Source organism: Gopherus flavomarginatus, chromosome 23, assembly GCF_025201925.1.
Source record: "Gopherus flavomarginatus isolate rGopFla2 chromosome 23, rGopFla2.mat.asm, whole genome shotgun sequence".
Lineage (NCBI taxonomy): Eukaryota > Metazoa > Chordata > Testudines > Testudinidae > Gopherus > Gopherus flavomarginatus.
This window is the reverse complement of record NC_066639.1, coordinates 7927770-7940376: the sequence shown is the minus strand read 5'-3', so window position 1 is coordinate 7940376 and position 12607 is coordinate 7927770. Positions and strand designations below refer to the sequence as shown.

General features: G+C 52.0%; 1 pseudogene; it reads left to right on the top strand.

The window, feature by feature from the left end:
• The first annotated feature begins 2802 nt into the window (after nucleotides 1-2802).
• LOC127039468 (zinc finger protein 271-like) overlaps nucleotides 2803-12607 on the top strand; it is a 41654-nt pseudogene continuing 31849 nt past the window's right edge.

Here is a 12607-nt window from a genome sequence, read left to right as displayed (position 1 = left end):
AGCAGAGCCCCGGGTGGTGCGGCTTTGACAGGGGAAAGGAGCGGGGCTGGAGTCAGAAGGTCACTGGCTGTGGGGAGGGGCTGGCAGTGGGGTCTGGGAATGTGACTAACAGGCGAGGGGGGGGCTTTGGGTTGGGCAGGGTGGGGGAGGGGAAAGTAGCTGGACTGGGAAACCTGGGGCTGGGCCGTCTCCATGGGGGACACTTGTTCCTCCCTCCCCTTCCTGGCCCTTCCCACGCCCTGTTGCCAGCAGAGAGGGGCCCCCCAGCCCAGCCCAGAGGTGTCCCTGTCTCAGGGCCCCCCCAGCCTCTGCCCAGTTCAGAAATCACTCGGGGGAACCATTTCCCACCCACACAAGGACAAATCCCTGCAGGTGAAAATGGGGGAAACACCCCAAACCTGAGATCTGAACTGGCCATTGGCGAAGGGCAGAGAAAATGGGGCACAATGGAGGGAGGGGAACAGGGAACTTCTCAGGGGTTTGGGGGAGGGGGGGTCACCCTGGGTGCTGCTCGTTGCTCTCTAGGGAGAAAGGGGGCAGGGCGGGAGAGGAGGGGGGTCCCCACGGGGGGGGCAGCGGTAAATCCGAGGGGATCTCAGCCCCCCCTTTCTCTCCCCGCTCCTCGGGGGTCACCTGCTCTTCTCCCCCCATGTCCCTTCTCCTGGAGTAGGCAGCAGAGAGATGCAGCCTCACCACCGAGTCTGTTTCACTGGAGGAGAGAGGGGGCTGCAGGGTGATCTCCCACCTCTGTGCATCCAGCAGCCTGTGCTCTCCCCTGCCATGCTGGAGCCTCCACATTTATTGATTGACAAATAAAATTTACAGAATTTTTAAATATTGTGCACAGAATTTTTTTGGTGCAGAATCTCCTCAGGAGTGAGACTGACTCAGGGAACCTCCTTGGATTGTCACTGCCTGGTTAACCCCTCAGCCACCACACCAATGCACAGAGAGTGCCAAGCCCTACTGCTTTGCGGGGCTAGGGGCTGGGGTTGGCTCATACACATTCAGGCTGTGCACTCCCCCCGCTACAAACCGCTGCTGATTTCCCCCAAAAGACTCCCCAGAACTGCTCATGGGGGCACATGTGCATTCCCTTTGCTTCCCCATCGGAAAGTCAGAAAGCCTGAGCAGCTGCCCCTGGGCAATTTGAAAGGGTCCGGGGGCTCCTGCCACCACTACTGGCAGCACAGCTAGACTAAAGCGGATTCCTGCCCACCCTCGCTCTGCACGGCGCACTACTCCCAGTAGGATCTGGCACATCCCTATGGCCCCTGTGAGGTGTCTCTCTCGCATGCTGCCCCCACCCCAAATGCCAACTCTGCCATTGGAACTGCGGCAATGGGAGCTGCAGGGGTGGTGCCAGCTGGCAGTGATGCCAGGAAACCCATGCCCCCCAGGCCTCTTTCATGTAGGAGTTGCTGCCAGATGGGGGTGTGGGTCACTCTTGGGAGCTGCCCAAGATAGGTGCCACACCCTAACCCTCTGCCACAGGCCAGATCCCTCAGCCCGCCCACATCCAAACTCCCTCCCAGAGCCCACCACCACCCCCCTGCACCCCAACCCCCGATCCAGCCCAGATCCTGCACCTCACCCACACCCAAACTCCCTCCCAGGGTCCGCCCCCTGCCTCCCAACCCCCTGCCCAGCCCCAGAGCATGCACCTCATGCACTCAAACTCCCTCCAAGAATTCGCACCCCCTCCTGCACCCAAATTCACTCCCACAGGCTGCCACCACCCCACCTACGCCCTGCCCATCCAAGAGTCTGCACCTCATGTACCCAAACTCCCTCCTAGAGCTTTGAGGTAGGGGGTGAGGAAGGAAGGGCAGGACTTGGACCCGTTCTGGGCATCACCAAAAGTTATATAAACCTGGTGACGCTGAGCTGGAGCCCTAGTCACTGCACATCTCTCTCCTTACAGGGGGGGACTCTGTGGGGCAGGGCACTACTGGGGGTTTATTCCTTCCTTTCATGGCTGTGGAAGGGCGAACAGGGAGAGAATTTGCTCCTCTGTTCTCTGCGGAGCACACAGGCAGCGGGGTTATTTCCAGGGCTGTAACAAACACAAGCTAGCAGAGAGGGGAAGGGATTTCCCGCAGGATCTATTCCCAGGGCAGCTCCCAAGCTGTGCCCTGGCGAGCGGTGCCCAGGGGATTTAGAGGCTTTAGAGGCAGGTGATTGACACGTGCTGGGTCCCATCTCCAGCGCTGAACTGACACGTGCTCGCTGCACTCTCAGCCGGGGGCTCCTTAGTCTGATGGTTCAGCAGCACCAGCCCCCACCCCTGCTTTTCCCCTGGGGAGCCCCAGCCCCCCTCCTGCCCCCTCCGGGCTGAGGCGGGTCCCCGCGTGTCCAACCCTCCTGCGTGGGGCCCCGGGTCAGGGCCAGGCCCGGGGAGGAGCCGCCCCTTCCTGCCCCTCCGGCCCAGACCCCGCCCCCTTGTGCCGGTGTAACGTCAGTTTGAGCAGTCCTCCTGTTTTGCAACTAGCTTCAGAACTGGAGCAAATCCCGGGGCCGGGAGCGAAGGCCGTGGGGCGGGGACACGCGTGGGGCGGACACGCTCCTGCCAGGGGGGGTTATTACGTGGGGGTCATAAACGCTCCCAGCTCTGCCGCTCCCCGGGAAGAGGCGGGGGCGGGTCTGGGAGGCCCCGGCTGGGAGAGGGGGTGGGGCCGGGACACAGAATGAGCGGTGCGGGGAGGGTCAGGCTGGCCCCGGGGACCTCCCTTCCCTGGGCTAGAAAAAGCGGAAGCGCCCCCGGGGCCGGCTGGGAGATGTAGTTCCTGACTCTCCGTGGACCGGAAGTGACGCTAGGTGGGAGAGAAGAAAACGAGTTGCAAGCGCGCGTGGGCCGCTCCGGCTCTGCCTGGCTCGCGCGGGGCCGTTGGAGCCTCTCCCGGGGCCGGAGAAGGGTTTGTGCCGTGGGGGCTCTGGGCATGCGCAGATCGGGGTGGAGGAGAGTCCCGCATTAACCCCGCCGGGGGGGCTGGGAAAGGGGCGGGGGGGAAATGTCTGTGCAGCCCGGACATGGGGGGGGGGAGCAGAGCAGGTGACCCCCGAGGAGCGGGGAGAGAAAGGGGGGGGCTGAGATCCCCTCGGATTTACCGCTGCCCCCCCCGTGGGGACCCCCCTCCTCTCCCGCCCTGCCCCCTTTCTCCCTAGAGAGCAACGAGCAGCACCCAGGGTGACCCCCCCTCCCCCAAACCCTGAGAAGTTCCCTGTTCCCCTCCCCCCATTGTGCCCCATTTTCTCTACCCTTCGCCAATGGCCAGTTCAGATCTCAGGTTTGGGGTGTTTCCCCCATTTTCACCCGCAGGGATTTGTTCTTGTGTGGGTGGGAAATGGTTCCCCCGAGTGATTTCTGAACTGGGCTGGGCTGGGGGGGCCCTGAGACAGGGACACCTCTGGGTGGGGCTGGGGGGGCCCCTCTCTGCTGGCAACAGGGCTTGGGAAGGGCCAGGAAGGGGAGGGAGGAGCAAGTGTCCCCCATGGAGACGGCCCAGCCCCAGGTTTCCCAGTCCAGTTACTCCTCCCCCCATCACCTGCTAGTCACATTCCCAGACCCCATTGCCAGCCCCTCCCCACAGCCAGCGACCTTCTGACTCCAGCCCCGCTCCTTTCCCCAGTGAAAAGACATCACCCAGGGCTCCCTCCTGACCTTGTGAGTGTGAGGCAAGTAGAATCAGTCCCATTCTGTTGTTGATTCAATGTCCCTGTATTATCCCCTCCAATTTCCCCTCTTCTCTCTTAAACTGTTGAATGGTGACATAAAATCTCCCCACATGTTGATGCTTGTCCCTTATATTGGCAAATATTCAGCTTGTGCCCCATTTTCTCCTCAGTTCTGAAATACGGATATTGAATTCTCAAAAATCTTCCCACTTTTCTCTCCAGGTGTGTGACTGAGATCAGGGCTCCTATCGTACTGAGCGTGGCCCTGTTCTGCCAGGCACTGCGGGGACCCCAGCTGAGATCTGGGCCTTGTTCTGCCAGGCACTGAAGAGACCCCAGGTGAGTTCAGACCCCACTGTTGTCCAGGTAAAACTGAGACCTGCACTAAAATCACGGTCCCCCTTGTGCCAGGCAGCGCATGACTGTGACCCAAACAGCTGCCTCCATTGTTCTGAGTACTTCAGAGACCTCGACTGAGATCTGTGTCCCCATTGGGCCTGGCATTGCACTGACCGTAACGAAGATCACACCCCACCCCTGTACTGTGCACTGCACAGACCCTGACAGAGATCCTGCCCCCACATTTTGCCAGTTGCTGCAGGGGCCCTAAACAAAATCAGGGCTCCTGTAATGCTGGGAGCTGCAGAGTCCCCAACTGAGATCAGGCTTCCTGTTGTGCAGGGCTCTGCACAGACACTGACCAAGATCAGGGTCCCCATTCTGACAGGTGCGGAAAAGACACCAAGGGTATCTCTACACTGCCATTAAAACCCCCCACTGGCCCTTCCCAGCTGACTCAGGCTCACCAGGCTCAGGCAAAGGGGCTGTTTAATTGCAGTGTAGATGTCTGGGCTCAGGCTGGAGCCAGGCTATAGGATCCTGCGAGGTGGGAGGGTGCCAGACCTTGGGCTGCAGCCCCAGCCGGAACATGGACACCACAATTAAACAGCCCCACAGCCTGAGCCGTGTGAGCCCAAGTCAGCGGGCACAGGCCAGCTGCCGGTGTCTGACTGCAGTGTCGACATGCCCACAGGGACAGAGAGGCCTTGCCACAAAAAGCTGAAAGGCCAAATAGGCCAATGGTGGGAGGCGACTCTCCATTTTACAGATGGGGAAACTGAAGCTCAGAGAGCTGAAGTAATTTGCTCAAGTTTGCATGGAGAATTTGTGGCAAAACTGGGAACTGAACCCAGATGGTTTCAGTTCTTGCCTCTCCCCTTATCCACAAGCCCAGCGTGTGTGTTCAGCGTTGTTCTGGCCTGTATCTGCCTTGCATTGGCTTCCAAGGGACACTGTGGAATTCCTTTCACTGGAGGTTTTTAAGACCAGGTTAGAGATACACCAGTCTGGGAATGTCTAGGGATACTTGGTTCTACCTCAGCACAGGAGGCTGGAGTAGATGACCTCTCAAGATCCCTTCCAGGCCTGCATTGAAATAATTCTCTTTTGTGCTGTGTCCTGTTCTCCGCTGAGCTGTTTTGCATGTTGCATTTTGGAACTGTGATTGCACCATGTTGTGTTGCATAGTTTTATGGTGCGTTGTTTTGCCTCAGCTTGTTTGGTGTCTATGTTGTGTTGGTTTGAGTTGAGCTATTTTGCATTGTGTACTTTTGTCCTAAGGTGTGTTAGTTTGCATCGTGTTGCTTTCTTCTCCTTAGTATTGTGTCATTTTATGCTGTGCAATGTAGTTTTTTGTTTTGTTGTTGTTTTTTGAATGGCTTGACATCATGTTGTGCAGTTTTTCTCTGTATGTTGTTTTATACATATATATCGCATAGCATCCTTGAAATGTAGGGCTAGATAGGACCTCAAGATGTCATCAAGTCCAGCTGTCTCTGCCGAGGCAGGGCCAAGTATATATTGATTATCTGTGACAGAGGTTTGTCCTACCTGTTCTTAAAAACTTGCAGGAAAAGAGACTCCACAGCTCCCCTTGTAAGACTATTCCAGAGCTGAAGTACCTCAGCTCTGGTGACACGCACACAGATTTTAGTGGTGAGCAGCTGTGGAGAGAGAGGAGACCCCAGTGAGTGGGCAGCTGGGTAAAGAGACTAAAGTTGGGAGGAGAAACATTGATGTGTGCAAGGTCTGTGACAGAGCTAAAACTAGATCCCAGTTCTAGTGCCACCGTCCTGCTGTTCTGGGCACTGAACGTCTCTGCCATACTGGTGTTTTAGGCACTGGTGCAAATCCTTAGTACAGACAGACTTTTCACTAGTGCACTCTGGCACTGGTGCACCATATCCCTGTTTGAAGGTTTAAAGTGGTGGGAGTGGAGGGCAGTGACCTCACAGAGGCCTGGGGCTGGCTGACCAGTGCAGCTGGTAAGGGAGGGGCAGCAGTGAGTGCTGGAGGTATGAGCCAGGAGCACAGCCCCACAGGACTGGACACTGACTTCTCCTGACTCATGACACACACACCCAGCTGTGTGCAGGGACCGCAGCTGAGCTGCCCTGCCAAGACAGCCTGTGCATCCGTGGACAAACCATCTCTTCCTGCAGCCTAATACAATGGGGTGTGGGGACCGTTCCAAGCTGCGGGTGATGTGGCTCTGGCGTTAACGGTGTATGTTCCTGGCTCTGTCCCTGACCTGCTTGGTGACCTTGGGGAAGTCACAGCCCCTCTCTGTTTTCCTCCTACCAATTGTCTCTTTGGATTGTGATCTCTTTGGGGCAAGGACTGTCCCTCTCTGTCTGTGCAGTGCCCAGCAGAATGGGGGTGCTGATCTCAGTCAGGTTCTCTGCCATGTGCTGCACGATGGGGCCCTGATCTCCATCAGTGTCTGTGCAACACAAAGCACAGTTTATAGACTCAGAGACATTAAGGGCAGAAGGTAGAGGTGTATTTCAGATGAGGTCTCATCAGTGCCTTTTATAACAGTACTAACCCTTTCATGTGTCTGCTGGAAATACCTCACCTGATGTATCCTAGGACTGCATTAACCTGTTTCATGACTGCATCACGTTGGCAGCTCATAATTATCCTTTGATCAACCAGTCTCCTCTGTCACTTCCAATTGACAAATCCCCAGCTTATTGCAAAATTATACACTTGGGGACTAACAACTAGAATTTGTGCACTATTCATTTTCATCCCATTTCTATTACTCCAGCTTTCAAGGACATGCAGATTTTCTTGTATGATTTTCCTGTCCTCCTCCATATTGGCAATCCCTCCCGGCTTTGTGTCCCACTCCCACTTCTTGTGCCAAGATCACTAATAAAAGTGTTGAGTAAGATTGGTCCCAAGACTGATCTGAGGAACTCCACTTGTAACTCCCTCCAGCCTGACAACTCACCGTTCAATATGATCCCCTTGTAGACTCCTCTTGAACCAATTCTTTATTGACCTTTCGGTTCTCATATTGATCCCCATTTTCTCCAATTTAACAAATAGTTTCCCATGTGGAACTGTATCAAAAACCTCACTCACGTCCAGATCAGGTTTCTGTGGCACAGTCCACCTTTTGTAACACCATGTTTTATTGATTTATAGTGCTGAAGGCTGGGAGGAAGCGTTAGCAATAGGCTGAGAATGGCCATGTGGAGGTAGGGGAGAGGATGGCAGACAGTGGGGAGGTGTGAGGGGATGCGGCATTGGAGGTGTATCAGGGAATGTGTTTTGTAGGAGTCCATGTCTCTGCTTCCTGTGGCTGTGGTGCTTTCCATACCAAAGCAGCATGTCAGCAGAGCAGACGCACACGCCGTAGCTCTGCCTGGAACACGCAGTGTTCACTGCCAGATGGGCTGGGTGATTTTCCAGGGACCCAGCTTGATATGCCTGGCCGGGGTGGGTTCAGTTGGACTGGGATCTGGGGCTCTGATAATTTGTGGTGATCCTTTTTGCATAGTCAGTTCTTTCCATTTATTGTTTTACCCCCACCTATGCCCGATGCCGCTCTCTTCTTAACTTGCTTCAGTTATTTCACTTCCAGTTTTTAAATAGGATCTAAGAATTGCAACGCTGAATGAAAGATAAACAAACAGAACCATTTGAATGTTGACCCATAGCTGGTAGAACTGTACCTAGTGACGGTCGACTGTAATGACCGGGTTCCCTATAGCATTTTCTGGCTGGGCGAATAAAGCAGTGTCAAAGAGCCAAATGCGTGCTTTTAGGGTGAGAGGGCTCGTCAGGTGTTTGCTCTCTAAGGAACATGTCACCGGCCAGGGCTTGCAGTCGTTCAGGAGAGGTGCGCTGGGTTGTATTTAGGAATCTCAAAATAAAAGGTTAAGACGGTTGGTTCGCAATATCCATTGAAATCTTGCAAACAATTATACAAAAGGACCCTACTGCTGTTAAAAGAACATGGTATTAATACTAATTCAAAACTGACATTAAAATTAGGAGAGAAACGCATGAGAAAGGAACTAACACCTACGTACCATTTCTTAATGCCTAAAATTTTGACACTCCCTCACACCATCTTTTTTTAAAAGTGATGCCCAGCACAGTCAAGTTAATGAATGAAAGCACACCCATTATTCACTGCTTTGTGTTGCATGAGCATCTGATTAAACACCTAATTAAAACTGTACCACTGTAAGTGGAAATGCATCAACCCAGCTTAGCTCCAAGGTGTTTAGATGGGAATGAAAAGTTTCTAAATTATATACATGGCAGAATGGTTAATGGGGAAAATGCTCTGAAATGCCTCTACCCAGTCCTGTTGACTTCTTCTCCTAAACCCTCCATGAGTTCTGGCCTCTTGGTCAACTTGGCTCCCAATCTCAAATCAGCTGTGCCCTCTCCCAGCCTAACCCATTTTTACTGCTATTCTTCATCCTCCTCATCCAGGCAGGGGGTTGATGCAGCAGCCCCTAAGGTACCTGCATTAATCACAGTCTCTCAAACTGGGGCTGTTTAGATTTCAAGGAACGATTTATCCGAGTTACAGACTCTGGGAGGTGGGAGAGAGGAGAGGCTGAGAGGGCGTTTGTTCTTAGAGCCATGTTCAACCCTGGTAGGCTCCATGTTACCTCGTCCTCCACCCTCCTCCATATGTCTCTGCTCATGTGTCAGTGTGTCACCTTCTGATCATAATGCCACTGGCCTCAGGAGAGCACCGAGACAAGAGCTACATCACAAGAGGGTTATGGTACTGAGAGAAAAATACATCACAGGGAGGGAGTAATTATCCTGAAATGAAATATTCCAGTCTAGGAAGTGAAAGAATTCAAGTACTTTATTACTTAAAATTATGTTTGAAATGATTAGATTTTTATGAATAAATTGCAGCAAATGCTGATTTCACTGTACACAGAGGAAAAAATTTTTGTATAAGTAATATACAGAAATGCTTCTGGAAAAAGTTGAGTGTGATTTAAGGATATTTACACTGTATATTTTGCATGTGACATTGACAATTTCTCTTTGAACAGTCATATGATTTGGCTTTTGGAATCTCAGCAGTTACTATAATTAAAATAATTGTTGTCTGTGGACTCCCATAACTTCCCACAACTCTGAACATTGAAATTGTAAACATTGAAAAAAGGGCTTAAAAATTTTTATCACTTATCTATTGAAATTACGAGAAAGAAATAGACAAAATGAATTTTGTCAAACCCACTTAACTGCAATTGCAATATGTTAGGGGATGGACATTCACAACTAAGGCACCCAACCTTAATTCTGCCCTGTAGTGATGTCAGGTAATCACCATAGGGCTATGAATTAGGCATTTTAGTGTATAAAGTTCCAGGTTACAAATGGGTATGATCTAAAGACACATGAGATCTTTTCCTCAGGATATCACCGTCACTGGGTTGTTTCTCTTGTTGGTAATTCCCAGAAATGAACAGATTATTAACGTTTTGTCAGTTATGAAGTGGCCATTTCAGATTTCTGGGGAGTGTCTGTTGTTTGGCACTAGGGGCCAGGTCCTTGGAGAGATGGAACCTTGGTTTCATTTTAACTTCTCCATGCTCAGCAGCTTCTGGAATTTGGTTCAAAGTATTTACATGTTTCCCTGCCCTGGTGTTAAAAGTGCTGCTTTAGAAAGTGGGGAAGGGCAGGAACTGACTGCAGGATCAGTAGCTGAGTCCCTTAGATATTTATAGCTCATCGGAAGGAGGACGGGGATTGGTGGGTGTCTGTGGCTTTAATAATAAACACACAAATATCATTGCTCTTAGTGAATTTTCATCTTCTAATTCCCATAACCCACTAATTATCCCTGGCTACCCCCGGCCGTCTAGGGAGGGAGAACTAGTAAACTCCTGTGGCCCGTGTAGAACCTAAGGCACAAGGATCTTTCCGTGGCTGACTCAAAGTCACCCAGAGTGAAATTCACTTCACTGGATAAATCCCTAGTTGCTGAGCTCTGCAGAGGGGTGGGGAGGTGAATTCCATCCCCCATTCTTGAGCATGGACCCCCCTCCAATTCTCACCCTGATCTCAGACACTACCCCAATCTTCCCCTGCAGTGATGGACCCACTTGATGCTACCAGAGTCATGTGCCATGGGATCTAGAGAGGACAGAGGCCCAGCTCCAGAACTGCTCCCCCTTCCCACAGCCCCCAAGCTGTGCTAGAGTTGCCCTGACTTTCCGATCTGCAGATGGGTCCAGCTGTACCCAGCCCATGCACCTGCCACACACAAACTGTCACAACAAACATGCCAGGATTGGGAAAGACCATCTGGGGCTGGCTGCAGTCTCCCTTTGCTGCTGTGAGGGGAATGGGGTGGTCCCTCATATAGGATCCAAACATACCCAGGGGCAGAAGGGAAATGTTGTTTCTTCCAGGGGTTTGAAATGTTTGGTTTAGAGTCCTGAGCTCTGTCTTCCTGTTTGTCTCCTTCTGCCACTTTCAGATCTCTTGGAGAGACAAGGTGGGTGAGGTAATTTTTTTAGAACTAATTAAAAATACCTCTTTGCTATCCTGGGACCAACATGAGTACAACAACTTTCCCCTTTGTACCCCCTCCCCATCTCACCTCCCCCTCAGCTGAGACTGTCCCATGTGCTAGGAAAATAAGGGTTCAGTCCTGTAACTGGATTGGGTCTTGCCAGCAGTAACAGGAGTGAAAGCCTCTGTGCATTAATGACAGCAGCAGCTCTGGGACTGGACACATAGGGAGAAGAGATGGGAGTGAGCAGGTTATGTTTGTGCCAGGTGTGAGTTACTCATGTGGGAATTCTGCACCATTGCGTATGCGCAGAATTCACGTCCAGCGCAGAATTTCTTTTTTTTTGGCATGAAGAAGATACGTTCTGCCTGAGAAGTGCTACAGTTCTGCCTTTCACCCACCAGAGGCCCTTGTGGCACCAGAACAAGCAGCATTCAGCTGGGTTCATCTTGGTGGTGATTTGTGGCCCTGAGCTCTACCCCAAATGGGAAGAGAGTTAGTGGGTGGAACTTGGGAGAGTCCTGAGACACGGCTGCCTCGGGGGGTGGGGACAGGGTGGTCATTCTCTACTTGCAAGAGGGTGTGAAAAGGGCACAGGAGGAGCAAGTGTCCCCTATGGAGACTGCCCAGCCCCCGGTTAACCAGTCCCAGACACTTCTTCCCCCACCGTACCCCAAACCTCTTCACCCCTCCAACCATCAGTTGCCAGTTTTCCCTCACTGCTAGCCCTTCCTGACGGGCAGAGACCCTCTAAGCCAGTACTGTGTCAGGGCTCAACCTTCTGGCTGAGTCCTCTGAGCACTTTCTTCCTCTCTTGGGGTACCATGCCACAGGGGCCCCACAAATCTACATTGCTTAGGCTTTGGCTTCAACCTCAGGTAGGGCTCAGGGCCCTGGACTTCAGCCTCATGCGCTGGGATTTAAGCTTTCTGCCCTGGGCTTCAGTGAGTCTAATACTGGCCTTGCTTGGCTCCCGCCCTGAAACCTGCTAGTGACCCTAGTGGGCGCAGGACCCCTAGTTGAGAACCACTGCCTTACCCTATGAATCACAGCAATGTTCAGGTTACTGCCAGTCGTAGAATCATAGAATATCAGGGCTGGAAGGAACCTCAGGAGGTCATCTAGTCCAACCCCATGCTCAAAGCAGGACCAATCCTCAACTAAATCATCCCAACCAGGGCTTTGTCACGCCTGACCTTGTCCCAAAGGACCAGTCACTTACTGAGGTCAGTTGAATCTTAGATCTCACAGCAAAGACAATACTTGTAGCCAGTCCTGTAATAACCTGTATTAAGACTTATTTAAAAGGAAACGAGAGTTGTTTACGAAGTTAAAACCAGGTAATTCTATAGATGGAGACAAGTTACAGTCTTAATTTTCAAAAGGTAATAGAAGCTTCTATAATAAGCAAGCCCTATATCTTCCTTAGGACTAACCCAGGCTAATCAGCTGGGGATCTCTTGCTTATGCCTAGAATTTTTGCCCCCCTGAGTCCAAGCAGCATACGGATAATCAGTTCCTTCTGTATGGGGTTTTTTATCCCCTTCCTGCCATGTGCTCTGAGCTGCAAACTGAGCTAATGGGAAGTCAAGAGCACAACAACAGTCTTTTGTCGTCTTTAACATCCCATAATAGTCTCTCTGGTGTTGATGAACCTTTCCTGCCAGGCAGGATGTAATGCATTCGGTTGCCAGTCAGCACTTCACCTAGGTAAAGTCTCTCTCCTGTCTGGTGATTTACAGAGCCACAGAGGCTCACAATGCAACTAGTCAGATATTAACCCAGGCAGCAACTCACAAGCATTCAATAAAGTGTAAACGCATTCTTATAATCCTAGTCCCTAATACTAACACGGGTGAGTCAGACTGATTCCAGCTATGTGTTTGTCCCTGTTCAATGAAGACATGGGGGCTTTTGCAAGAGCTAACACCATCTGCCAGTGTCACAGGCAGGATGGGCAGGGATGGTGTCTCTAGCCTCTGTTTGCCAGAAGCAGGGAATGGGTGACGGGGTGGATCATTTGATGATTACCTGTTCTGGTCATTCCCTCTGAAGCACCTGGCATTGGCCACTGAGCTA